Here is a 27,368-nt window from a genome sequence, read left to right as displayed (position 1 = left end):
TGCCAAGATCATTCCTTTTGTTTGTTTCTGCATGGTAGTGCAAATAGGAGTGGCCTGGATGACATTGCTAACATGTTGAAACCATTTGTGGTAGCATTAATGAACAAGCAAAAGAGCTACAGTTACTTCCAACAGTGTGGAGCAACTACGCATACAGCCAAGCTGAACCTTGGAGCACATTTACACAGTTTTCATGCCTGACAGTTGTTGGCAGAGATTAGTCTGATTGCAGCCCCAGCTGCTGACCACCTAGGTCACATGATCTGTCAGTGTGTGATTACTTTGTGTGGGGAGTCCTCAAGTATAACGTGTATTGCAACAAACCTCATAGTCTGCAGCAGAAGATTTTGGATGAGACTGCAGCAATTTTAGCAGTACGGCTTTGATCAACCTTCAGCAACTTGCTGACCTGGGCCTAGAAGTCTCAAGAAATGAATGGTGGTCACTTTCAATTATTGTCAGGTTAGTACTGTATTTCCCTTCCTCTGCTGTCTTTCTTTGTACACTGGAACTGTGCTCTCCAGGCCACTTTTATTTGCCCCACCTGTGTAAGGTGTAAGTGTCAATCAGGGGTCTTCATGAATAGTTTCCTCGATTTTTTTGCACCAACTCATCAGTCGAAATGGAAGATCTTCAACTCCTCTGTTTGTCATGAAGATTTGTCCTGCCTCCACTTAACTCCCTAAACCACATAAACACACTCAGTCTGCTCATAATACTTTCACAACAAACTGTTGTGGTTTGCAAAAAAATTTTGGTAGGTGTTATTCCTTCCACAAGTAGGAATTGGATCATAACACTTAAGTAGTGGGGCAAACATCACTAAATAGTGTGTCAGCACTCATTTACACTTTTATATTCCTTTATGATTTTGCAGCTAGTGTGAGACACAGTGACAGTGCTGCAAGTATTTAATATGAACTGACAGCTCTCCTTGTGCAACTAAGTCTTCCACTTTTCCAAAAGAAGTGAAGGCCATATGGCATGCCAAAGACCTTGGAATTAAGCCCGCAATGAGTTTTGGGAATCAATTGGAATGCTGAAGATGACTCTATCTCCACTGACTACCAAAGAATAGTGGAAGACCTGACTGACAAACTGGCAAGCAAGAGAAACATTCTTGGAGCAGACACTCAGTTTTATGACCTCCTTGGCCTATTTTCTTCTGTTGGGACTGTTACTGAAGTAACCTTCTAAGGTGTGACTAAGAGGTTTTTCATGGGAGGAAGTTTTGCCCTCAAATCTTGGATGTGGTGGCATTCTTGGGTCCAAAGCTTCATCACTTGTCATCGTTGTACATTCCTCGACAGATAGGTATGACAAGCACAAGTGATTCGGCAGAGGTGGATCTCTTCTGCAATGCATCTGAAAGAGCTTATGGTGCTGTTTTGTATGTAAAGGCAACTACTGTAATTGGGTACACAGCACATATTGTCTGCAGCAAGAACAGGTTGGCGCCAACCAAGATTGTAACCTTAACTAGGTTGAAACTGCTTGCCGCATTGGTCAGCTCACGACTTCTTCATTACTTTTACCAGGAAACTGGGTTTGATGACAACAGAGCTCCTTTGTGAAGTGACTCAAACACCTTGAAGCAGATACAGAGTGATGCAAACAAATGGGAAATCATTTGTAACTGGGTGACAGAAACACTGACATACACAACACCCAGTCAATCGAGGCCCTGTCCACTAAGTTAAAATCCTGCAGATCACCTCACACTGGGACCAGAAGCAGATCTACTATGAGGAACATTCAGAAAGTAAGTGTACTAGATTTTTATATCTTATTAGAAAAAGTATATTTGAAAAAATTACAGTATTTTGTTGATAAACTTGTTTTTCCATATAATTGCCATCCTGTTCAATGCATGCAAGCCATGGCACAAGCTTCCTTATGCCCTCCTCGAAGAAGTAACAGCCAGCTGCTTCCTCCACTTCAAAACTTCTTGCATGGCTTGTTGGTTGAAAATTTAATTCCACTCATGTATGCCTTCAGGGAAGTGAACATATAATAACCTGAAGTTGCCAAATCAGGAGGAATATGAGGGAGGGGGGGGGGGGGGGGGGGGAGGATGTGGTACTGTACATCCCAACCAAATGAGTCCAAGAGCACCTGGGCGGCTAAGGCTGTGAGAGAATAGGCGTTGTTGTGCAACAAGCACATTCCTCTCATCGGCATACCCCTCCTTTTGTTCTGATGCTCCTTTTTAATTTTTTTGGATCTCACAGTGTTGTTGTGCATTGATCATCTCCCACCTGAAGCAGAAATTTGAGTGAAATGATGCCTTTTCAGTCTGAAACACTGAAGCTATGAATTTGCCCCCCAAATTGTGGTTTTGAATTTTTTGCCAGATAGGGAATTGGTGTGATCCCACAGTGAAGACAGCCTTTTTGTCTTGGGTGTGTAATGAGCCACCCACATTTCATCTCCAGTCACAATAGAGCTCACAGTTTCTGGTATCGTAGAGTTTCTGTGAGTGTTTGATATAAGAGAGTTCTGGTGAGTTATGGAAACGTTGGAGAAATTTCATTCAGTGTCAATCAGGGGTCTTCATGAAGAGTTTCCTCGATTTTTTTGCACCAACTCATCAGTCAAAATGGAAGATCTTCAACTCCTCTGTTTGTCATAAAGATTTGTCCTGCCTCCACTTAACTCCCTAAACCACATAAACACACTGTCTGCTCATAATACTTTCACAACAAACTGTTGTGGTTTGCAAAAAATTTTTGTTAGGTGTTATTCCTTCCACAAGTAGGAATTGGATCATAACACTTAAGTAGTGGGGCAAACATCATTTCAGGACAGTTTGTTAGTGCAGATTGCCTACATCAGGGGCAAGCATACATTCAGGGGCAAACATATTGTTCTCTTTTGATTGACAGATCCTTAACCTATTGTTCTGCTAAGTGGATTATGACCCCTGGGGATAATCCTTCCCTTTGATTAACCCATCACCCTCTCCCTCCCCATACCCCTACCCCTCCTCTTCCGTCCACCCCATCCCTGTAGGAGCTCCCCTCACCTATACAAGCACACTTTCGATATCAGTTTGATTGACTGATTAATTAAATTGATCAATTAACTAAACCCTCCACCTCTGGTAAACCCCCCAACCCTCCCTTTCCCTCTCCTACATGGAAATTGGTGGCACTGTGCTGGAGAGGAAGGATCCCACGACAACAAATTCAATTACAGAGCAGAGGATATACACTCCTGGAAATTGAAATAAGAACACCGTGAATTCATTGTCCCAGGAAGGGGAAACTTTATTGACACATTCCTGGGGTCAGATACATCACATGATCACACTGACAGAACCACAGGCACATAGACACAGGCAACAGAGCATGCACAATGTCGGCACTAGTACAGTGTATATCCACCTTTCACAGCAATGCAGGCTGCTATTCTCCCATGGAGACGATCATAGAGATGCTGGATGTAGTCCTGTGGAACGGCTTGCCATGCCATTTCCACCTGGCGCCTCAGTTGGACCAGCGTTCATGCTGGACGTGCAGACTGCGTGAGACGACGCTTCATCCAGTCCCAAACATGATCAATGGGGGACAGATCCGGAGATCTTGCTGGCCAGGGTAGTTGACTTACACCTTCTAGAGCACGTTGGGTGGCACGGGATACATGCGGACGTGCATTGTCCTGTTGGAACAGCAAGTTCCCTTGCCGGTCTAGGAATGGTAGAACGATGGGTTCGATGACGGTTTGGATGTACTGTGCACTATTCAGTGTCCCCTCGACGATCACCAGTGGTGTACGGCCAGTGTAGGAGATCGCTCCCCACACCATGATGCCGGGTGTTGGCCCTGTGTGCCTCGGTCGTATGCAGTCCTGATTGTGGCGCTCACCTGCACGGCGCCAAACACGCATACGACCATCATTGGCACCAAGGCAGAAGCGACTCTCATCGCTGAAGACGACACGTCTCCATTCGTCCCTCCATTCACGCCTGTCGCGACACCACTGGAGGCGGGCTGCACAATGTTGGGGCGTGAGCGGAAGATGGCCTAACGGTGTGCAGGACCGTAGCCCAGCTTCATGGAGACGGTTGCGAATGGTCCTCGCCGATACCCCAGGAGCAACAGTGTCCCTAATTTGCTGGGAAGTGGCGGCGCGGTCCCCTACGGCACTGCGTAGGATCCTACGGTCTTGGCGTGCATCCGTGCGTCGCTGCGGTCCGGTCCCAGGTCGACGAGCACGTGCACCTTCCGCCGACCACTGGCGACAACATCAATGTACTGTGGAGACCTCACGCCCCACGTGTTGAGCAATTCGGCGGTACGTCCACCCGGCCTCCCGCATGCCCACTATACGCCCTCGCTCAAAGTCCGTCAACTGCACATACGGTTCACGTCCACGCTGTCGCGGCATGCTACCAGTGTTAAAGACTGCGATGGAGCTCCGTATGCCACGGCAAACTGGCTGACACTGACGGCGGCGGTGCACAAATGCTGCGCAGCTAGCGCCATTCGACGGCCAACTCTGCAGTTCCTGGTGTGTCCGCTGTGCCGTGCATGTGATCATTGCTTGTACAGCCCTCTCGCAGTGTCCGGAGCAAGTATGGTGGGTCTGACACACCGGTGTCAATGTGTTCTTTTTCCCATTTCCAGGAGTGTAGTTTTTATTTATAAAAAAAATTCAATTTGCAGGGGTTGGATCACTCTTGTTTAACTTTCTCTGATGTTTGGGAAGATGAAAGTCTTGTAAAATACATAAAAAAGAAGTAATGAAATTGATCACTTTTTTTTATCCCAATTGCACAAGGAATACCACCACAAAGCACCCAGCACCCATCATGTAATTACACTGCTAAAAACATTTTGATCGCGAAGCATGTGCCGTCCATTGACCCACACAGAAGGCCACCTACACAGGTTGCCCAGAGTTGGGGTGCACTGGCAGCCCCTGTGAAACATCGTGTCCATCAGCGGCCACACCACTCGCTGGTGTTGAAGAGTGCTTGCCCGAGGCCGAAACAAAAGTACCTGAGAGATTCCTGTTGAAACACAATCTCTCTCTCTCTCTCTCTCTCTCTCTCTCTCTCTCTCTCTCTCTCTCTCATCCCATAGCGTGCCACTGCTGGGCCTGCATCCGCCGTTGGTTGTGGTCAGACCAAACTGATAATCCCCTCAGAATACTGACACACATGAGACGCCTTCCTTCCAAGGCAAACGCCTGACTGAGAATCAATCCAGAAATACTGCTGAAGTTAATAAATAATTCCCAGTCACATGAGGATGATATACGGGATATAAGGCCAATGCTGTAGCTATCTCACACACGCGCAAATTGCTGATGTCACAAAACTAGTAATCAGCTGAATTGAAATACACCTAAAAAAATCGTTGTATACAGAGAGAGAGAGAGAGAGAGAGAGAGAGAGAGAGAGAGAGCGAGACAGAGAGAGAGAGAAAAAATGTTCAAATGTGTGTGAAATTTTAAGGGACTTAACTGCTAAGGTCATCAGTCCCTAAGGTTACACACTACTTAACCTAAATTAGCCTAAGGACAAACACACACACCCATGCCCGAGGGAGGACTCAAATCTCCACCGGGACGTGCCGCACAGTCCATGACTGCAGCGCCTTAGACTGCACGGCTAATCCCGCGCGGCAGGTGAGAGAGAGAGAGAGAGAGAGAGAGAGAGAGAGAGAGAGAGAGCGAGCTGTAGTTTGCTTTGCAGGTGACATAGGAGCTAGGTATTCCATTCTGCCATGGATTCTAAACTACACCAGCCTTCCTGTACATTTTTCTTGAGGTACACTTCATATACTGCTTCCAGAGTTATTAAATCTGGTGCAGAATATTTCATCTAGAAGATGTCACAGATGGTGCTTCAGAAGACGTTCCAAGGGAAATATTAACTAAATTGTTAATAACGCATTTAAACAATTTGCTTCAAACAGCTTAAAACTACACCAAATAAAAAAAAAAAAGGTCATTGCTGCACAATTGTTTGCGTGCTTAACTAACAGTGTTACATTTTTGACGATAAATTTTGTTAAATAATCCAAACCTATTATTATTTGACGTCACAATTGGAACCAGTGATGTATGAAATGATAGTTGGAATTTCAAATTTTGACCTGACTTATACCATCATGGTTACAGAGTCCCCGACCATTACAAGTCTGCTAAGTGTGTGTTCTTTTTAAAACTACCATAGAATTCCTAAGCTGGCTGGTTCTCTCAGCTACACCAGGACGAAGAAGGAGGGAGGAAAGAGACTGCCACGTAATGGGATAGTAACAACAACAACAACAACAACAACAAAATACTGGCGCAATGTATTCGGAAACACAGTCCATTCACGGCTAGATGTCTGAGATCTTTGAAAACACTCTCATATCCCATGTACTCACTGTGTGGGCACCCATATGCACCATGCTGCAGTACAGTGCCAGCACTCAGAGACTGGCCGTAAACGAGGCCCATGACCGTAGCCACGGAAGCATGTGTCAACCAGAAAGAGGCCCACTGGCTGTGGATGCCCCAACCCCAGCAGGATCTGAGTGGTAGGAGTTCGAACGCTATCAATACTCTCAGCACAAACACTTGTCATATTGAATTTCCTCAAATATCTGCGGGTATGCATGTGAGTGCGCGATTCCGAAGGCAGTTCAGTGCAAACTGGGTATTGTTTACTATTCAACAGTCCAGGGGGACCTGCGACCCAAATCATCCTAAGATGGAAACTCATACGAATATTGGGAACCAGGCATATATTTATCACTATACCTACAAATAAATATTATGATTGTTGCTGCAGTTTCACTCCGAGCAATGTACTGGACATGTCTCCTCTTGATGGCTGTAGTTTTGGAATGAATGTCAATATCTACAGCACACACAATATTCCACGTAAAATCACTCTCATACCCTTATGGCTGTCAATATGCTGAATCTATACCTTCCTCATGATATGTCTCACCACCATTTTCTCAGGACATGCTGGAACATAAGCCACAGTAACTTCGCACTGCAACATATACACATTTCAGACAAGCACTGCAGTTATCGTTTACAGGTGTACAGCACCTGAAAAAATTATTATATGCCCACACTCACACTAGCTATGCATCTTGATTCTCTTCAGTTCTAGGAAATTATTTGACATTTTGGTTTTCTAGTCAGCACTTCTGGAAGGTGTTGTATCCTGCCAAGACTCTCTCAAACAAGTGTTATAGCACAGGCATTTGGCACTATGTGGTAATCAACACTGCTCCCACGGACAAAAGGGTTGTCATGACATTGCCAATATGGGTTGCTGTACTGTAATCAACATCACTGTCGATAGTGCAACAAGGAAAACACGAGGAGACACTTAGGGGTGCTGATGAGGGGATGTTTTGTTACAACCTATTGCCCGTCCTGTTTTTACCCTATAGTAGGTGCAGTTGAACCCTTGCATTGCTATACTGTGTAGCTGTTTACAAAATGACTCTATCACTCCTTACATTTGGATGTAGTCTTCAACCCATTGAAATCACTATTCACCACATCAAATCCATCATTCCCTTATCACTAAAGGTACATTTTTTTGCTTGAATAGTAGTTTGATTATTTCCTACAAACATCTGGTGATACGTCAGAACATAAGCCACAGTACCTTTATGTTCAAGCAGCAGCATAAAATTTCTGACTCTCAGTTATAGGTCTATAAAAAAAAAAAAAATGATACGTCTACACTCACACCAGCTGGGTCTCATTTTCACACTGCCCAGTAGCAAAACAAGCCTCCTGCCATTACATATTTGTCAGTGAATAAAGGATATAATTACAATTTGAAAATGCTCTAGCATTCCCCCCCCCCCCCCCCCCTCACCACTTCCACAAAACCTTTTCACGTTTTCGATACTTTTGAATCCAGCCAACACACTGTGACGCCTTTTATATATTCAGACTGCCAAGTCGGGGTTTGTGTCAGTGCATTCCATGCGTAGCTACTGTACACCTACCTACCACCACCCAGATCATACAAATTTCCCCTGACTAAGAAATAATTGAGAGTGCAATATATAATAGAGCCCATCCATTCTGAGTTAATTTTCAGGGGCCAGGTGAATGGGTGGAGAAATTGCAAAACTGTGCAAGTCTAAGCACAATTTTATGTTACAGTTACTAAGCATTGCACAGGTTTAACACTTTGGAGCAGGAAGAGGATCACTGTGAGACAGATCTGTTGTTTCAGCTGTCAAAGTTGGTCTGTTATGAAAAAGCAAAAGAGCCTGTTAGAGCATCATGCAAAGATTTTGTTTGTTACATGTGTGAGAAACGGTGACTTAATGATACAGACCTGTTTCGATCCTATAACGTGTGTGTGCAGGAGCTGAACTTTCAAAAGGAATGCCATGTTATGGAGAAACCTCATATAGGCTTGAATACAAAGAATGCTTTATTCCAAGTGTACAGTAAACTTTTGCTTGTCCCTTTCAGCACACCAGCTGTATGTAAGTGAATAATCACTATGAATCCATCGTCATTCAGCTATCATCTTCAAGTGTATGCAGGATGTCTGTGAATAAAGTAGTGCTGTAATTCTGACAGTGAATCTGAGAGGTGGTGGTGAGCGTATTGTGCAAAGTATGTTCATGCTTTAGTTATCGCTACTAAAGGGGGTAGTGACTGCACAGCTCTGCTTGTTCAAGAACAGAGCTGTAGCTACACATTACAAAAAAATATTCTGGACCTCTTACTTTCTCAATATGTTACAACAATTGGCCTTGAGGACTATGGTTTAACTGGGAAAAAGAGAATGTTGCTGCTTACAATGTGTTTGAGAGGGTGAAAATAAGAAATGTGTGTAATGTGCTCTGAATATATATATGAAACTGATTAAGAGTCATCGCCACATGAACACTTTTGATTGCTACATGTGCCCTACACAACTTGTACGATTACTACACTCCTGGAAATGGAAAAAAGAACAGATTGACACCGGTGTGTCAGACCCACCATACTTGCTCCGGACACTGCGAGAGGGCTGTACAAGCAATGATCACACGCACGGCACAGCGGACACACCAGGACCCACGGTGTTGGCCGTCGAATGGCGCTAGCTGCGCAGCATTTGTGCACCGCCGCCGTCAGTGTCAGCCAGTTTGCCGTGGCATACGGATCTCCATCGCAGTCTTTAACACTGGTAGCATGCCGCGACAGCGTGGACGTGAACCGTATGTGCAGTTGACGGACTTTGAGCGAGGGCGTATAGTGGGCATGCGGGAGGCCGGGTGGACGTACCGCCGAATTGCTCAACACGTGGGGCGTGAGGTCTCCACAGTACATCGATGTTGTCGCCAGTGGTCGGCGGAAGGTGCACGTGCCCGTCGACCTGGGACCAGACCGCAGCGACGCACGGATGCACGCCAAGACCGTAGGATCCTACGCAGTGCCGTAGGGGACCGCACCGCCACTTCCCAGCAAATTAGGGACACTGTTGCTCCTGGGGTATCGGCGAGGACCATTCACAACCGTCTCCATGAAGCTGGGCTACGGTCCCGCACACCGTTAGGCCGTCTTCCGCTCACGCCCCAACATCGTGCAGCCCGCCTCCAGTGGTGTCGCAACAGGCGTGAATGGAGGGACGAATGGAGACGTGTCGTCTTCAGCGATGAGAGTCGCTTCTGCCTTGGTGCCAATGATGGTCGTATGCGTGTTTGGCGCCGTGCAGGTGAGCGCCACAATCAGGACGGCATACGACCGAGGCACACAGGGCCAACACCCGGCATCATAGTGTGGGGAGCGATCTCCTACACTGGCCGTACACCACTGGTGATCGTCGAGGGGACACTGAATAGTGCACAGTACATCCAAACCATCATCGAACCCATCGTTCTACCATTTCTAGACCGGCAAGGGAACTTGCTGTTCCAACAGGACAATGCACGTCCGCATGTATCCTGTGCCACCCAACGTGCTCTAGAAGGTGTAAGTCAACTACCCTGGCCAGCAAGATCTCCGGATCTGTCCCCCATTGAGCATGTTTGGGACTGGATGAAGCGTCGTCTCACGCGGTCTGCACGTCCAGCACGAACGCTGGTCCAACTGAGGCGCCAGGTGGAAATGGCATGGCAAGCCGTTCCACAGGACTACATCCAGCATCTCTACGATCGTCTCCATGGGAGAATAGCAGCCTGCATTGCTGCGAAAGGTGGATATACACTGTACTAGTGCCGACATTGTGCATGCTCTGTTGCCTGTGTCTATGTGCCTGTGGTTCTGTCAGTGTGATCATGTGATGTATCTGACCCCAGGAATGTGTCAATAAAGTTTCCCCTTCCTGGGACAATGAATTCACGGTGTTCTTATTTCAATTTCCAGGAGTGTATATGATATATATTTTATTTGCTACCTGACATATTTGAAAGGAATGAACTCATTTCAAAGTATGAGCCCCGCTTAAAGCACTATGACTCGAATGTGCGATGCCGCATTGCACCATCAATTAAGATGTATTGAATTTGGTGTAAAGCTCAAAAGATCAGCAATAACAATAATAATAATAATAATAATAATAATAATAATAATGTCTGTTCCATAGATGATACTACATTTTTTAATGAACCATTACTTTATTTCACAGTTTCTATAATGATGAGTGTAGAATGTTCATATTTAAAAATATGACATACACAGAAGGTGCCAGAAAAATAGACGTTCTCGCCCAGCATTGCATAACTGAGGTCTTTCATGGATGTGAAGTGGGCTAAAAACAGAAGAGTGCAAAGTGGTTGACACATTTCTCCCATGGACTTCACTAGGATGATTCTGGCATACCATATAAAGATATGGTGACTTCGACTACTCGACCATCACATACATGAAATGTGTCCTGCTCTCCATTGACTCTGGAAGAAGATAATGTGTGAAAATAGGGTTACTTTGTCTGTTTATGAAAATGTAAAATTACTTTGATAAATAAATGAATTTTTACCTCACAATCTCTGTGTACATTTTCCCCCCACCCTCTTCATGCTTTGACAGCGTACAGCTTCGTCCAGATACTAAGTCTATGGTTTTACTAGAAATAATTTTAGACATGTTTGCTATGTGTCTTTGGAAGCAGACATGGTCACATGCCTCCTGCTCCTATAACCCAATCCGTGCTGCATGATAGGTGTAAGTCCATGCAACCATTTTGTAAATTTTGTTATCTTCCAACCAACAAACAAAGATGTTCGGTAGAGAATTTTTTTATTTATTCAGTTCATACAGTTCATTTCTTGAGATTCAGTTCTTGAGGCACATTATAATTCTTGAGGTACAATTTGACTCTGCTATTCCAATGCAGAGATACTTTTAACTTACATGTCACAACTGTAACACCAAAAATATTGTTTAAAATTTTTTTGCAGTAGCAATGGTTGAGAATTTTTAAAGATTTTCCAGGCATACATTTATTCTAAAAACTAATGAAGAGATACTTTTTCACTAGTACAACTAAGTTCCACAATCCCAGTAGCGTAGCTTTTACAATAATTCTGATGCACTGTACACACTTAGAATCTAATTTCCGCAGCCCCGATAGCAGAGACGTTTTTACAATGATGATGATTCTGGTAGACTGTGTACACTTAAAAACTAATCTCACTTGGATGGCAAATGGCAGGTGAAAAAACGTAAAAACTATTCTATTTACAAGATGCACATGGTGCTTAGATATATATTCACTGAAGTGCCAAAGAAACAGGTATAGGCATGCATATTCAAATACAGATATAAGTAAACAGGCAGAATACAGCACTGCGATCGGCAAATATAAGACGACAAGTGTCTGGTGCACTTGTTAGATCAGTTACTGCTGCTACAATGGCAGGTTATCAAGATTTAAGTGAGTTGGAACATAGTGTCATCAGTATCTTAGAGGTAGTGATGAAGTGGGGATTTTCCTGTACAACCATTTCACAAGTGTAGCGTATCAGAAATCCAGTAAAACATCAAATCTGCAACATTGCTGCAGTCGGGAAAAGATGCTGCAAGAATGAGACGAGCAGCAACTGAAGAGAATTGTTCAATGTAGCAGAAGTGCAGCACTTCCACAAATTGCTGCAGATTTCAATGCTGGGCCATTAACAAGTGTCAGCATGTGAACCATTCAATGAAACATCACCAATAAAAGCCTTTGGAGCTGAAGGCCCACTCCTGTACCCTTGATGACTGCATGATACAAAGCTTTACACCTCATCTGGGTCCATCAACAGTGACATTGGACTGTTGACATGTTAGATGAGTATCATTTCAAATTGTATCGAAGGGATAGACATTAAGCATATGGAGACAACCTCATGAATCAATGGACCCTGCATGTCAGCAAGTTACTGTTCAAGCTGGTGCAGGCTCTGTAATGGTATGGGGAATGTGCAATTGAAGTGATATGGGATCCCTGATACATCTAGATACGACTCTGACAGGTGACATGTACATAAGCGTCCTGTATGTTGACCTGTATCCATTCATGTCCATTGAGCATTCCGATGGACCTGGGCAATTCCAGTAGAACAAAGTGACACCCCACATGTCCAGAATTGCTACAGAGTGGCTCCAGGAAACACTTCTGAGTTTAAATACTTCTGCTGGCCACCTAGCTCCTCAGATATGAACATTGTTGAGCATATCTGTGATGCCTTGCAAAGTGCTGTGCAGAAGAGATCTCCAAGCACTTGTACTCTTACAGATTTAGGAACAGCCCTGCAGGATTCATAATGTCAGTTCCCTCCAGCACTACATCAGACATTAGTTGCGTCCATGCCACATCGTGTTGTGACACTTCTGCATGCTTTCAGGGGCCCTGCATGATTTTGGGCAGGTGTAACAGTTTCTTTGGCTCTTCAGTGTATATGTTATAGTAAGAGTAAGGTGAAGGGTAAATCCTAGAATTTACCTATAAAACCTTTACAGCTTTACAGTGTGATAATAGTCCAAAATTTCTTATTATACACATAGATTTTGATCTTCTACCAAGGGATGTTGGTAAATCTTAGGATTTACCCATACAAACTGGTAAAATGGTATTCATTAAAAAATCAACTTAGCAATTATTGAAATAATTTGTATTGATTGTAAAATTATGTTATTTAAATAGTCTTGCATTCCAGTGTGATTATAATGAACAATGTAACATATTAAAATCAGTGAAAAATTTTGTAGTTACACAAAAACGATAAAAAATGTCACCTTGTGAATGTTAATTTTTGTTACATAAGATGGAAGCCGTTCTGCACACACATTCTGTAGATGAACACTTTTTTAAGCACCTGCACTTGTTGAACCTTAGCTCTCCAGTGAAAGATTGTTTAGCAACCACTTCCTGTATGCTTATTTCTTCTCTTATTGCTTCTTTGACCCTATTAAAATTATCCTCAAGCAATGTAAACTGGTTCATAAAGTACGACTACTTCATTTTGCCTGCTTTGGTACCAACAAGATAAAATTTATTATCCTGAATATTTATCATCACTGCTGTTATTGATTTTTGCATCAATTTTTGTCCAGTCTACATCCAGTACTTCAATTATCCTATTTGGTTCAACTGAAGGTTTAGGAATTTTGTTACATGAGGCTCCTTTCACTTTTCTTGCTTACAATGGAAGACCTTCTTTGACAGCCTGTTGAACCTCCTTCACTTTATTAATACCATTGAAAGTTGTCAGAGCATCGTCACAATCATCATTTCCTGTGTCTCTGGTGCTTCTTCACCTGCTGCAACCATACGTTCTACCTGTGTTCCTTCTGTTCTGCACTTAATTCATTAGCATCAATTCCTTGACTGTTATTTTCCTTTTATTGAGATGCAGTTGTAATAGTGTTCAACATTGTTTGCAAAACTCTACAGTGTTTACATTTTTTATTAAATCACATAGAATAACCAGTCTGGTAATGCCCATTTTCATTGGAGCACTAAACGTGCCTGATATGGTGAACATCTCACCCCTTCATGATATTTCCCATTTTTCACTGTTTTGATTTTCTCTTTCAGCTGATCTCCCTGAGACTGACTGTTCCTCAGCTTCCCATGGACTAACTTTATATGATTCTACAACCGATATAAGCTTTGAATGACTTGGTTACAAAACTCTCTATCATTATAAGAATGAAAGATATTTGGGACATCAAATATGATGAAAATATCCAAAAGATGAAATGCTACTTCATGAGCCCTCTATGAAGTTATTGCTCTGAGGATAACAAATTTTGTCAATTGAACCTGGTATACAAATATCTAGGTTTGTCTGCATGCTAATTAAGTAAATTTGGCATAATTCTTTTCACTGTGTATGATAGGTTTCACCGCAACATCCCTTTCAATTTTTATTTCTGACGTGGTTCACATAACCAAATAAGTAACGACTGACTCAACATTCATGTTCTTGTACTTACAATTCAGCTGCATGATCATGTGAGTTTGGCCACTATGCCCTGTAGCAATGTGGGTCTCCTGTATTATGTTAAACAGTTCATCAAAACAAACTTAATAACAAATTTCTTCTTTTCAGTAGACACTGGTGCTACAAGTTTCTCTTCACATCCAATGTTCAGATCATAATACCACTTCAGACATATGTAGTGATCAGATTTTTATTGGCAACAGTTTTTGGAATTTTCACTTCACTTAATGGACTATTATAGTGCTCACAAGGGAACCTCCCCATCGCACCCCCCTCAGATTTAGTTATAAGTTGGCACAGTGGATAGGCCTTGAAAAACTGAACACAGATCAATCGAGAAAACAGGCAGAAGTTGTGTGGAACTATGAAAAAATAAGCAAAATATACAAAAATGAGTAATCCATGCCAAGATCTACGCTCAGGAGCGCCATGGTCCCGTGGTTAGCGTGAGCAACTGCGGAACGGGAGGTCCTTGGTTCAAGTCTTCCTTCGAACGTAAAATTTTATTTTTTATTTTCAGACAATTATCAAAGTTCAGACACTCACACATAATCAAGTTCGCTCTCCAAAATTCCAGGACATGTTCAGATTTGCTTGGACATATGCAGAATTTGACGGTCTACACACGGAAAAATTTGAAAACGTTAGAAACATATGCTCTGACAGAGCACAGGGAAAACTGTGCGACTGTGAAACTGTTGCATTCATTTGTTGCAGTTTATGTGACAAACTCTTATGTTTTCATCACTTTTTTGGGAGTGATTATCACATCCACAAGAAAACCTAAATCGGGCAATGTAGAATCTTTTTACCCATTCGCCAAGTGTACAAGTTAGGTGGGTCGACAACATATTCCTGTCATGTGACGCACATGCCCTCACCAGTGTCGTATAGAATATATCAGACGTGTTTTCCTGTGGAGGAATCGGTTGATTGCGATCAAATGTTTTCGTTTGCCATGGGAGAGGCATGTCCTTTCGTCTACTAATCGCACGGTTTTGCGGTGCGGTCGCAAAACACAGACAATAAACTTATTACAGTGAACAAAGACGTCAATGAACGAACGGACAGATCATAACTTTACGAAAATAAAGAAAAATTTTTCAGGGGAGGGGAGACTTGAACCAAGGACCTCTGCGTTCCGCAGCTGCTCACGCTAACCACGGGACCACGGCGCTCCTCAGTTCAGATCATCGTTGATGTTGCCTATCTTTGCAGGGACTACTCAGTTTGTATATTTTGCTTACTTTTTGATAGTTCCACACAACTTCTTCCTGTTTTCTCGATTGATCTGTGTTCAGTTTTTCAAGGCCTATCCACTGTGCCAACTTATAACTAAATCTGAGGGGGGTGCGATTGGGAGGTTCCCTTGTCAGTAGTTACATGAAAACTGTTGTCCTTCTTCTTACCCAATAATTCACTTAAAAGTTCATAAAATCTGCTACACATAACATCACTCATTCCGATACAAAGGTGCAGAAGTTACGATGACACTAAAACAAGTCTCAAAGATGAATGTACATGCACACACAATACTCGACATAGACTGAAGCTAGGCAGTGGTGAGTGGACTGAGAACAAAAATATTGCCAACAAAGAAACAGATTTGGACTTGCATGGTCGAGGTGCAAGTTTTGATGCAAATATTATCAGTTCACATTGGTAAATCCTAAGATTACCAATATCTCTTGGTTAAAAGTTTAAAATTTATGCACATAATAAGAAATTTCGGGCTGTTATCACACGGCAGTGATAAATATTAGGATTTACCAGTAAATTCTATGATTTACCTATCATCTTCCTTTTACAGTAGCATATATATACACAACTACTTACGAAGATTTTTATAAATCAATGAATAATTCAACTATCGGTAAAACAATGGACAATTTGAGTGAATGATGTGAAATTTTGATTAGAACCGAAAGGGATGGGCATTATGCTGTAAGAAAATGCATTGCCAGACCAAATTTTAGGCAGGTCACCATATTCAATAAGAACTTTGTTGCTGTGGAGATGGTGAAGACTGCAGTAGAGTTTACAAAACCTATTTGTGTGGGGATGTGCATACTAGACCTATCCAAACTCCACATGTACCACATTCATTATGACATAGGGAAAACTCATTTTCCAGATACTAAATAATTTTTTATGGTTACATATAGCTTCATCTATTGGGTGAAGAGCTGCAATACATATGAAATAATGAGGTACCACAGTAATGAATTCAACAAATCATCATACACAGCCCATAATCCTTATGGTATTGTTCCACAGAACAGGAAGGTTATTGGTCTTATGAAAGATGAGGTGAATAGATTGCCGATTGTAGAATTTGTAGCTCTGTGATCAAAAATGTATGTGTATCACACACTGGAAGGTGCCACCCAGAGGCAGGCTAAGACTGTGCGTTGTATGGTATCAAGAGCCCTCTCTGTCAAACTCTTATTTGCAGCACATGTACAGTGGTGTGTGTGTGTGTTTGGTCTGGCAATGCATTTTCTTACGGCATAATGCCCCATAATGCCCATCCCTTTCGGTTCTAATCAAAATTTCTCACATCATTCACTCAAATTGTCCATTGTTTTACCGATAGTTGAATTATTCATTGATTTATAAAAATCTTTCTCAAAGTCACATGGTGCGGAAGCTCTCTGTCCCATATTCAAGTCAATATACTCATTCAACCAGGGGGACTGCTGGAGGAAACAGCCTGGGTGATTCTAACCAGCTCCATCACGAAACTGAGACACTGTTGGAGATTATGATAATGAATGATGTGTCTCCACTTATTCCCCAGGGTTGTCATCAGTTTTGGGATGGAGCCTCCTTGCGGAACTAATTGCTCTGGACTCAGTGGCAAATCAGTGTGCACATCATACAAACTAATAGGGTATGTGAATTCTACCTCCTCCCCTATCCTACATCAGAATCAGCTGCCATACCCCCATCATTTTTCCACCTAATCCCTTGCATTCATCTTCGGGCACCCATCGAAACTCACCAGTTGGCAGTGATTGCTGCATGGTGCGCCCATATAAGTTATTTACATCCAGGTACATTATGTAACTCAAATCGAGGGATACATTGAACCTGTCACCCATTCGTGAGTTATTTGCAATAAGACATTTATTCAATATGAAATACTTGTGAAAACAAAGTTACAGTCATTGATTTCCATCTCCTGAAATCATCTACAGACTCACTGATCACAGCAGTACCATACAGGGGGAATATATACTTAAAATGCTGCCAGTGCTGCTGCTTCTACTGCTGCCACTGCTCCTGCCTTTGCTGTTTCTCCACAGCATTCATTTCATCCACACTTTGGTGTTAGTGGATATGCACTGAGACAATAAAAAGAAATGTATTCAATATTACAACATTCTTAGTGGAAGAGAAAAGTTACAGTTTCTGATCTGAATCTGTACAAACCAGGTAATTCCCCATCCTGCTCTAATGTCCTCTGCCATTTTCCACCAATGTCACTACCGATGGTGCTTGATGTAACTGAACACTTCATTTCTCACTTAAACTGGTACCATGTATGCAAAAAAGGATCAAACTGATCACACGAGCGAGACCAGGACAGTCGACCTCACACTACGGTGGTTGACAACAGAATGAGGGCAACTGGGGATGGAGTGGCTTTTATATACCCTCTGCCCCCTCCACCCACGTCTTTCCTCCAGAGTGCCTCTGGCCACTCCACCCACATCTTCCCCCAGAGAGCGAATAGAAACACAGCTTCTCAGTATATTTATTCCTTAATGAAGTTTGTTGTAAACAATACATCTCTTTTTCCAACTAACTGCTTAGTACACAGCATCAATACTAGGAATAAGAACAATATGCATAAAGTTTTAAAATCACTTACTCTTGCCCAGAAATGAGTCCAGTATTCAGCAACACATATTGTCAATAAGTTACCAGGAACACTGAGAGTTTAGTTTCAGACAAGGCACAAATTGAACATAATTTAAAAGAATTTTTGGCCTCCAACTCCTATTCCATCCATGAATTGCTCAACAAGTGCAGTAGACCATTTTAATGAAAATTTATTATACTTTAATTTTTGACAATACTTGGTTGTAATAGCCAAGTAACTAGCTACTGTGGGAATGATGGATTTAATGAAAGCAGGTGTAAGTATTAAACCTGTAAATATTATAAGTATAATTTTAATTCATGTACATAATTTTACTGTTTATTGACTGAGGATCATTAAAATTAATGAAACTTAAGTTTTTAAAATTGCATTTTTGTAATGTGTTTATCTGACATGTTCTACACCCATGAGGATCCCCTCTTTTGTAGGTCTATGGATTGAAATATTAACCTAATCCAATCTAACCCCACCAGCAGGTGAATGCTGGTCTGAGAGCACCGGACAGGATGGTGCTGATCTGACCACGCTAGACAAGTCTGTACATGTCTGCTAGACTGCCTGTGTTATGCTGCTTGTGGGATTTTTGCTATTTGACAACCAAATGTAAAATTAAATGTAGGTAATGCTCACCCACATTTCGTGATAATTTTACATTCGGATTTATATGAATCTAGGGATTCCATAATTTTTTCCTGACAAACTGGAACATTTTTCTCAAATTGACTAAAAATGGACATAATTTGGGAAGGAGAATTCGGGACAAAGTGGGCTGTTTCTCTTAAGCATAGTAAAGTGAAAGATTGGAGCAAATGCTTCTTTTAGTTGCAAACAGCTGCAGATATACCAAATAAAAAAAAAAACTGGAATTTTTAAAGATCACTGTGTATTTGTTTGACAGTGTTGGGCGCTAACAATTATTTCACATTTGCTGTTTAATTGTGTTATGCTCAACGTCACACTTTTTCTTGCAGCTTTGGAAACATAAGACAGTTTTGAGCTAAGAGTGAAAGTAGCCTATAGTTCACTGATCTAAAGACATGATGATGTATAACGGTATGACAGCACATTGCTAATTTCAATGCTGTTACTAATTGCCCCTCTTTGAATGAATCTAAAAGAAAGAAACTGTACATTTCTTTAAGTACTTCCAGAGAGCACATTTGATTTGTGCTTTAGGTAAATGATCCTTAATATCTGCTCTTCCTCCATCAGCAGTAATATCATAACACTTACAAATTACACATTCTGCTTCATGGTCAGGTCTCCCTCGTTTTATGAAGATCCATTCGTCTGGATATATTCCTCTTCAGCACTTTGAGTTCACCTGAAGCAGTCAGTGGCCTTATTAACAAATTAACTGCAATACGACTCAGAGAAATTGAGAATCACATTGCTGTAAAGCTTAAACCAAAGTGACATGAGTGATACTGATGAAGGTCCATCAATCTGGCATTGCACTTTCGAGTCATAGTGCTTAAAGCGGGGCTCTTACTTTGAAATGAGTTCATCCCTTTTAAATACGTTAGGTGGCAAATAAAATATATACACATAGTAATAGTACAAGTTGTGCAGGGAACATATAGCAATAAAAAGCGTTCATGTGGCGATGACTCTTAATTAGTTTCATGTAAATATCCAGAGCACATTACGCAAATTTCTTATTTTCACCCTCTAAAACACATTGTAAGCAGCAACATTCTCTTTTCCCAGCAAATCCATAGTCCTCAGGGCTGATTGTTATAACATATTGAGGAAGTTTGAGCTCTAGAATATTTTTTTCTAATGTGTGGCTATAGCTCTGTTCTTGAACAAGCAGAGTTGTGCAGTCACTAGCCCCCTTTAGGAAGATAGCTAAAGCACAACCATACTTTTCACAATACACACAATACCACTCATCAGATTCACTGTCAGAATTACGGCATTACCTTATTCACAGACATCATGCATGCATTTGAAGTTGAATAACTGAATGACGATGGATTCATAGTGATTATTCAGTTACATATAGCTGGTGTGCTGAAAGGGCCAAACAGAAGTCCGTATCATCAAGTCACCGTTTCTCACACAGGTAACAAGCTAAATCTTTGTAGGACACTCTAACAGGCTGTTTTGTTTTTTCGTAATAAATTCAATTTTGCTAGCTACGTTTTCCTTGTTGTTCTATCGACAGTGATATTGAGTACAGTACACCAACTCATATCAGTGATGTCTTTGCAGCCCTTTCGTCTGTGCGAGTGTTGTTGATTGTCACATAGTGCCAGATGCATGTGCTTTATAACACTTGTTTGAGAGAGTCTTGGCAGGATATTGCACCTTCCAGAAGTGCTGGCTGGAAAACCTAAGTGTCAAATAATTTCCTAGAACTGAAGAGAATCGAGAGAATAGTGTGAGAGTGGGCATATCAAAATTTTTTCGGGTGCTGTACACTTATAAACGATAACTGCACTGCTTGTCCGAAATGTGTAGTGTGAAGTTACTGTGGCTTATGTTCCGACATGTCTTGAGAAAATGGCGGTGTGATCTATCATATATATTCATAACCATAAGGGTATGAGAGCGATTTTATGTGGAAAATTGTGTGTGCTGTAGATGTTGACATTCATTCAAGAACTGCATCCGTCAAGAGGAGACATTTCCAGTACTTTGCTCGGTGTCAGGGTGCAGCAGCAATTGTAATATTTAATTGTAGTTACTGTGATAAATATGTGCCTGGTTCCCAATATTCTTGAGAGTCTGAAGATGGTCGTAGTAAGCATAGCAGCGAGCAAGCAGGTCAGGACTGGAAAGAGAATCCCAGCAGACACCTTTGTTCTGGGTTGGGGCTTGCCCATCCTTCGCACACCAGTTCAGAGAGTCCGAGAGAGCTTCTGATTTAGGACGATTTGGGTCGCAGGTTCCCCTGGACTGGTGAGTAGGAAACTAATACCCAGTTTGCATTGAGTCGCCTTTGGAACCGCGTGTGTCGTGTGTATACTCTGTAGAAATTTGAGGAGATTCATATGAGGAGTGCTTGCACTGGGAGTATTGATACAGTTCAAACTCCCACCACTCAGATACTCCTGTTGTGGGAGCCCTCCACAGCTGGCGGGCCTCTCTTGGGCTGACACGCGCTTCTGCAGCTGTGGTCATGGGCCTCATTTACGGCCAGTCTCTGTACTGCAGCGCGGTGCATTTGAGCGCCCAGAAGGTGAGTACATAGGATGTGAGAGTGTTTTCAAAGATCTCAGTGACCTAGCCATGAACAGATCATGTTTCTCAATACATCATGGTGCTATTTGTTGTTGTTGTTACTATCCTATTACGCGGTAGACCCTTTCCTCCCACCTTCTTTGTCTTGGTGTAGCTCAGAGAACCAACCAGCTTAGAAATTCTATAGTACTTTTAAAAAGAACACACACTTAGCAGACTTGTAAGTCGGGGACTCTGTAACCAGTAGATCTGTAGTGGGCGGGGACTCTGTCGAAATTTGAAATTGCCGCTATCATTTCATATATCACTGGTTTCAGTCACGACGTCAAATAATAATAGGTTTGGATTATGTAATGAAATTTCTCTTCAAAAATATTAAACTATTGTTTATGCAAGCAAACTATTGTGCAGTGTCCATCTTTTTTATCTACATCTACATCCATGCTCCGCAAGCCACCTGACGGTGTGTGGCGGAGGGTACCTTGAGTACCTCTATCAGTTCTCCCTTCTATTTCAGTCCTGTATTGTTCGTGGAAAGAAGGATTGTCGGTATGCCTCTGTGTGGGCTCTAATCTCTCTGATTTTATCCTCATGGTCTCTTCGCGAGATATATGTAGGAGGGAGCAATATACTGCTTGACTCCTCGGTGAAGGTATGTTCTCGAAACTTCAACAAAAGCCCGTACCGAGCTACTGAGCATCTGTCCCGCAGAGTATTCCACTGGAGTTTATCTATCATCTCTGTAACACTTTCGCGATTACTAAATGATACTATAACGAAGCGCGCTGCTCTCCGTTGGATCTTCTCTATCTCTTCTATCAACCCTATCTGGTACGGATCCCACACTGCTGAGCAGTATTCAAGCAGTGGGCGAACACGTGTACTGTAACCTACTTCCTTTGTTTTCGGATTGCATTTCCTTGGGATTCTTCCAATGAATCTCAGTCTGGCATCTGCTTTACCGACGATCAACTTTATATGATCATTCCATTTTAAATCACTCCTAATGCGTACTCCCAGATAATTTATGGAATTAACTGCTTCCAGTTGCTGACCTGCTATATTGTAGCTAAATGATAAGGGATCTTTCTTTCTATGTATTCGCAGCACATTACACTTGTCTACATTGAGATTCAATTGCCATTCCCTGCACCATGCGTCAATTCGCTGCAGATCCTCCTGCATTTCAGTACAACTTTCCATTATTACAACCTCTCGATACACCACAGCATCATCTGCAAAAAGCCTCAGTGAACTTCCGATGTCATCCACAAGGTCATTTATGTATATTGTGAATAGCAACGGTCCTACGACACTCCCCTGCGGCACACCTGAAATCACTCTTACTTCGGAAGACTTCTCTCCACTGAGAATGACATGCTGCGTTCTGTTATCTAGGAACTCTTCAATCCAATCACACAATTGATCTGATAGTCCATATGCTCTTACATTGTTCATTAAACGATTGTGGGGAACTGTATCGAACGCCTTGCGGAAGTCAAGAAACACGGCATCTACCTGGGAACCCGTGTCTATAGCCCTCTGAGTCTCGTGGACGAATAGCGCGAGCTGGGTTTCACACAATCGTCTTTTTCGAAACCCATGCTGATTCCTACAGAGTAGATTTCTAGTCTCCAGAAAAGTCATTATACTCGAACATAATCCGTGTTCCAAAATTCTACAACTGATCGACATTAGAGATATAGGTCTATAGTTCTGCACATCTGTTCGACGTCCCCTCTTGAAACGGGGATGGCCTGTGCCCTTTTCCAATCCTTTGGAACGCTACGCTCTTCTAGAGACCTACGGTACACCGCTGCAAGAAAGGGGGCAAGTTCCTTCACGTACTCCGTGTAAAATCGAACTGGTATCACATCAGGTCGAGCGGCCTTTCCTTTTTTGAGCGATTTTATTTTGAGTATTTTTAATCTGTGTGGAGCAAATTGTTTAAACGCTGTATTAACGATTTAATTAATATTTTCCTTGGTATCTCTTCTGAAGCACCATTTGTGACATCTTCAAGCTGTAATATTACGCACCAGATTTAATAACTCCTGAAGTAGTTCATGAATTGTTCCTCAAGAAAAGTGCACAGGATGGTTGGGATAGTCCATAGTCCATGGTGGAATGAAATATCTCATGCTAGTTCGTATGTCATGTGCAATGCAAACTACAGCTCTCTCTCTCTTTGCATGCAACTATCTTTCTTTAAAAGTTTATTTCGAGTCAGCCGGCCACTAGTTTTTTGACATCGTCAGTTTGTGTGTGTGACAGATGGATACCGCATCCGCATTATATCCCCTACATCATGATCATGTAACTGGACATTAGTTGTATATATGGTTCTCGGGCGAGACGTCGGATGTCACAGTGAAAACTCCACAATATTTCGTCAGCGCAACTGGCCGACATCTTCAGGTGCGACGAACACACTGCTAAGGCAGGACCAGAGCTCCCCATTTATGCCCGTTGTCGCACTTGTCGCACTGTAGAAGAGAGGTGCACTGAACACCGACGCTACACTCGTCTGGAGCAACCAGAAAAGTCTGCAGTGGCCGAGCATTGTCTCAGTACAGGCCATTCTATGAATTACCTACATACAAAAATTCTCGCATCGACGAGTTCGTACTGGGACAGTGTTATTAAGGAAGCAGTGGAAATACGTAGCTCGACGAATCTTGTAAACAGAGACACGGGCTTTCAACTTAGTTCAGCATGGGATCCAGCACTGGCCATATTGAAGTCGCTTCGAGCAGAGAGGAATACTTTTGGTCATAAGACGGACGACGATTCGCCAGCAACATAAATACTCTGTTGACAACGGGAGGATAATCAAGGCACCTACGTGGACGCGCAGTACTGCTTGCGGCTTCCGACAGAGGTCGCTGGGGCTGCCGATGGCAGCGCAGAGCAGCGGCGGCAGCCTCCGCGCGTGCGCCGAAGTATTTGGTTCTTCATCCTGTAGGTGGCGTTACTGTCCTTCCAGCTATCAGTTGATATCGTCGCTATTGGCCATCGAATTTGGCGCCTCCACGTATGCGCACTTCCTGCCTAAAACGGGCATAAATGGGGAGCCCTGGTCCTGCCTTAGCAGTGTGTTCGTCGCACCTGAAGATGTCGGCCAGTTGCGCTGACGAAATATTGTGGAGTTTTCACTATGACATCCGACGTCTCGCCCGAGAACCATATATACAACATGTCCGTCGGGAAAGCCTCAAGCAACACATGGACATTAGTTATTTATTATTTCACCAGTATTTCTGGATCGATTCTCAGTCAGGCGTTTGCCTTGGAAGAAAGGCGTCTCGCGTGTGTCAGTATTCTGCAGGCATTTATCGGGTAAACACTGTTTGTGGTTTGGTCCGACCGCAGTTGAGGACGTATGCAGACCCAGCAGTGGCACGCCACAGGACGAGAGTGAGAGAGAGGAGGGGGGAGGGGCAGAGAGTGGGGGACAGAGAGAGAGAGAGAGAGAGAGAGAATGTGTTTCGACAGGATTTTCTCAGGTGCTTTTGTTTCGGGATAAGTGTGACATCCGATCTGTCAGTTGCGGGCCTCGCGCAAGCACTCTTGGACACCGGCGAGAGGCGTGGCCACTGATGGACATGTCGTCTCACGGGGCCGCCGGTGCACCCCGACTCTGGGTTTGCGCGTTAGGCGTTCTGTGCGGGCCAGTGGATGGTGCATGCTTCGCGATCAAAAGATGTTTAAAAGTGAAATTACGTGATGGGTGTTTCATGGCGCTATTCCTTGTGCGATCTGGACCAAAAAAAAGCGATCGATTTTATTATTATTCGATGTATTTTACAAGACCTGCCACTGGACTCGTATTCGGGAGGACGACGGTTCAATCCCGCGTCCGGCCATCCTGATTTAGGTTTTCCGTGATTTCCCTAAATCACTTCAGGCAAATGCCGGGATGGTTCCTCTGAAAGGGCACGGCCGACTTCCTTCCCCATCCTTCCCTAATCCGATGACACCGATGACCTCGCTGTCTGGTCTCCTTCCCCAAAACAACCCAACCCTTTACAAGACCTGCCTCTTCCCAAGCAGCAGAGAGTGATGAGAAAGAAAGAAACAACCCCTGTAAATTGAATTTTTTATAAACAAACAATCTGCTATGTAACTGAATCTTCTGTCGTGAGATCCTTCCTCTCCAGCACAGAGCCGCCAATTTCCACGTGGCGGAGGGGTGGGGAGGATTGGGGGGTTTACCAGAGGGGGAGGGTTTAATTAATTAATCGATTGAATTAATTAGTCAAAAGGAAAGGATTATCCCCAGGGGGCATAATCTAATTAGCAGAACAATAGGTTAAAGACCTGTCAATGAAAAGAGAACAAAAGGTTTGGCCCTGAATGTATGCTTGCTTTTGATGTCGGCAACCCACAGTATCAGATTGTCCTGAAACGAAGTTTACCCACTACTTAAGTGACTCGCATTTGACATGATTTCTTACCGATATTTTTTACTCAATTGAACACTGCAAAAAGAGTTTATATACTACTGTGTTCCCGTCTGAGCTCTTCAAAATGTCCAGCATACTGACATACAATACTGCTATGCCCACTATGGAATTACCTGAAAGTACATACCACCACGGGTGGCTTGGTGAGGAGGCTAGCAGACTGTCCACGTTCAGTTGCGCCACAACAAAAATATTTTTATGCGAATAAGGCAAAACTATATCTAATGCCAAAGGTGATATTTTGGTAAACGTGTTATTTTGTGTACAAAAATACTGAAAATAATGCCAGGTTCACAGTATTTATCAAGCGATCATAAATAAACCATTTAGTTAAAATCTCCCATTCTTTCGCATCTCACACTCTCGTATTGTAGCTTGCCTTTAGTGGTCATAGTTATTATGATGTTTTGAAATTAAGAAATCTGTTGTTGTTGTTGTTGTGGTCTTCAGTCCTGAGACTGGTTTGATGCAGCTCTCCATGCTACTCTATCCTGTGCAAGCTTCTTCATCTCCCAATACCTACTGCAGCCTACATCCTTCTGAATCTGCTTAGTATATTCATCTCTTGGTCTCCCTCTACAATTTTTACCCTCCACGCTGCCCTCCAGTACCAAATTGGTGATCCCTTGATGCCTCAGGACATGTCCTACCAACCGATCCCTTCTTCTAGTCAAGTTGTGCCACAAACTCCTCTTATCCCCATTTCTATTCAATACCTCCTCATTATTTATGTGATCTACCCATCTAATCTTCAGCATTTTTCTGTAGCACCACATTTCGAAAGCTTCTATTCTCTTCTTGTCTAAACTATTTATCGTCCATGTTTCACTTCCATACATGGCTCCACTCCATACAAATACTTTCAGAAACGACTTCCTGACACTTAAGTCAATACTCGATGTTAACAAATTTCTCTTCTTCAGAAACGCTTTCCTTGCCATTGCCAGTCTAGATTTGATATCCTCTCTACTTCGACCATCATCAGTTATTTTGCTCCCCAAATAGCAAAACTCCTTTACTACTTCAAGTGTCTCATTTCCTAATCTAATTCCCTCAGCATTACCCGACTTAATTCGACTACATTCCATTATCCTCGTTTTGCTTTTGTTGATATTCATCTTATACCCTTCTTTCAATACACTGTCCATTCCGTTCAGCTGCTCTTCCAAGTCCTTTGCTGTCTCTGACAGAATTACAATGTCATCGGCGAACCTCAAAGTTTTTATTTCTTGTCCATGGATTTTAATACCTACTCCAAATTTTTCTTTTGTTTCCTTTACTGCTTGCTCAATATACAGATTTAATAACATTGGGGATAGGCTACAACCCTGTCTCACTCCTTTCCCAACCACTGCTTCCCTTTCATGTCCCTCGACTCTTATAACTGCCATCTGCTTTCTGTACAAATTGTAAATAGCCTTT

General features: G+C 42.7%; 1 protein-coding gene across 2 annotated transcripts in view; it reads left to right on the top strand.

Annotated features, from left to right (window-relative positions):
* The window catches only part of LOC126194836 (A-kinase anchor protein 10, mitochondrial), a 156,323-nt gene extending 145,365 nt beyond the window's left edge, over window positions 1-10,958 (top strand). The window contains exons 12-13 of one of the 2 annotated variants that reach the window (XR_007538510.1): window positions 1,539-1,762; window positions 10,601-10,958. The gene's annotated coding sequence lies outside the window, so the exon portion shown is untranslated. The remainder of the gene's footprint in view (window positions 1-1,538; window positions 1,763-10,600) is intronic. The other variant, XR_007538512.1, reaches the window with a different exon arrangement.
* Window positions 10,959-27,368: the final 16,410 nt, after the last annotated feature.

The sequence above is a fragment of the Schistocerca nitens genome, chromosome 1 (assembly GCF_023898315.1).
Source record: "Schistocerca nitens isolate TAMUIC-IGC-003100 chromosome 1, iqSchNite1.1, whole genome shotgun sequence".
NCBI lineage: Eukaryota > Metazoa > Arthropoda > Insecta > Orthoptera > Acrididae > Schistocerca > Schistocerca nitens.
The sequence above is the reverse complement of the archived record's forward strand: the minus strand, read 5'-3'. Positions and strand labels throughout refer to the sequence as shown.